The following is a 2,511-nucleotide window of genomic DNA, read 5'->3' as shown; positions in this document are numbered from 1 at the left end:
GCGAGGTGGCGGGCGCCTATAGTCCCAGCTACTCGGGAGGCTGAGGCAGGAGAATGGCGTGAACCCGGGAGGCGGAGCTTGCAGTGAGCGGAGATCTGGCCACTACACTCCAGCCTGGGCGACAGAGCGAGACTCTGTCTCAAAAAAAAAAAAAAGAAATCGGGAGGCAGAGGTTGCGGTGAGCCGAGATTGTGCCACTGCACTCCAGCCTGGTGACAGAGGGTCTGTCTCAAAAAAAAAATTTTTTTTAAGTTAAAATGGGGCTGCCACCGCAGCGCCTGCAGAAACTTCGGGACACGCCACCGCCTTCCGCTGCCTCGCCTCCGAGGGCCCTCCCTCTCCTCCCCACGCCCTTCAGTCCCCTCCGCCTTCCCTCATGCTAGGCGGCCAGGAAGGAAGAAGAAATTCAGTCAGGATGGCTAAAGGTGACCGCAAGAAACCAAAGGGAAAGATGTCTGCTTATGCCTTCTTTGTGCAGTTGTGCAGAGAAGAACATAAGAAGAAAAACTCAGAGGTCCTTGTCAATTTTGCAAAATTTTCCAAGAAGTACTCTGAGAGGTAGAAGACCATGTCTGGGAAAGAGAGGTCTAAATTTGATGGAATGGCAAAGGCGGATAAAGTACACTATGATCGGGAATTGAAGCATTACGTACCAGCTAAGGAAGGCAAGAAGAAGGATCCTAATGCCCCAAAAGGCTACCGTCTGGATTCTTCCTGTTCTGTTCAGAATTCCGCCCTGAGATCAAATCCACAAACCCAGGCATCTCTGTTGATGTGGCAAAAGAAAAAAAAAAAAAAAGCTGGGTGAAATGTGGAATAGCTTAAATGACAATGAAAAGCAGCCTTACATCACTAAGGTGGCAAAGCTGAAGAAGAATGAAAAGGATGTTGCTAACTATAAGGCAAAAGGAGAGTTTGATGGTGCAAAGAGTCTTGCTAAAGTTGCCGGGAAAAAGATGGAAGAGGAAGATGAAGAAGAGGAGGAGGAGGAGGAATAAAGAAACTGTTTATCTGTTCAAAAAAATAGTTAAAATGATAAATTTTATGCTATGTATATTTTATCCAATAAAAAAGTAAAGCTAGAGAATTAAGGAGCCCCTGCCAACTGGTAAATAAAAATTAAGCAGAAGCTGGGCACAGTGGCTCACACCTGTAATCCCAGCACTTTGGAGGTCAAGGCAAGAAGACCATGTGAGCCCAGGAGTTGGGACCTGCCTGGGCAGCATAGTGAGACCCCCCCCATCTCTATAATTATAGAAATAAATAAAAATGTTAAAAAATTAAGCAGAAGCAGAGTGAAAACAAAAACACAAACACAATAACTAACAGTTGTATTTATTTCTTAGCTTATCTAAGAATAATTGGGAGCAAATTCCTTCAGATATTCCAAGATTGCTGGATTTACTTAGGATTCACCTGTACTGTGTTGCTCATGATCTTCCCACATATTCGTGATCACTTTGAGTATGGTACACTAATTGTCTTCACCTTTAGCAGAGCAAAGAGTAAATGATAGGCAAATGTTCTTGGGGAAAAAAAAATGGAGGAACCAAAATACCCTTTTTTGAAGAGGTATAGAACTCACATAGGATTTATGTAGCTAAGTATAGAAGGAGGAGCTCAGTTCTTTGCTTCCAGTTGAGGACAGAATCAGCAGATATTGTGACAGAAGAGAATTAGATTGGTTAAGAGGAAACCTTCCTGGAAGTCCTTTTACCACTGTAGAATGAAAGGATTAGATCAGGAATATCAACACCTCTCTACCTCTAACAGCACATGATTCTGTTTCTTAAAAAATGAATAGGAATTCACACTTGCCGAGTGCCTGTGGCTTGTGCAGCACTGTGCCAAGTGCTTTTTTAGCTTTAGCTTAGTCTGCTCTCACAAGTCCAGGAAATTAGCATTACAACCCCCATTTTATATACAAGGAAATAGGCTCAGGTAACTTACATAACTTATTCAAAATACCAGAGCTAGGAAGAAGCACAACTGACGACCAAGGCCTGGGATGTCAGACTTCAAAGTTTTATGCTCCCTGCTGCTACAGAGTCTTCCTTTGTGGAGATATTTGGGATGAGGAGAGAGTCGACTCTGGGCTATGGCCCGGGCCACCTCCTGTTCAAAAGCAGGATGCTGGCCGGGCACAGGGGCTCACGCCTGCAATCCCAGCACTTTGGGAGGCTGAGGAGGGAGGATCACGAGGTCAGGGGTTTGAGACCAGCCTGACAAACACAGTGAAACCCCATCTCTACTAAAAATACAAAAATTAGTCGGGCGCGGTGGCACGCACCTGTAATCGCAGCTACTCAGGAGGCTGAGGCAGTAGAATCATCTGAACCCGGGAGGCAGAGGTTGTAGTGAGCCAAGATCGCGCCACTGCACTCCAGCCTGGGCAACAGAACGAGACTCTGTCTCAAAAAAAAAAAAAAAAGCAGGATGCCTTGGAGCTGCTTCTGCCATCGTTATGTCAGAGCCAGGGACAGGGTGCTGCTGATACTGCCGCTCCCCAGA

The 2,511-nt window shown here is 45.6% G+C and overlaps 1 pseudogene; it reads left to right on the top strand.

The window, feature by feature from the left end:
- Positions 1-336: 336 nt before the first annotated feature.
- On the top strand, positions 337-998 carry LOC117068725 (annotated as a pseudogene).
- Positions 999-2,511: the final 1,513 nt, after the last annotated feature.

Source organism: Trachypithecus francoisi, unplaced genomic scaffold, assembly GCF_009764315.1.
Source record: "Trachypithecus francoisi isolate TF-2019V2 unplaced genomic scaffold, Tfra_2.0 Lachesis_group21, whole genome shotgun sequence".
Taxonomy (NCBI): domain Eukaryota; kingdom Metazoa; phylum Chordata; class Mammalia; order Primates; family Cercopithecidae; genus Trachypithecus; species Trachypithecus francoisi.
This window is presented reverse-complemented; position numbering and strand designations above follow the sequence as displayed.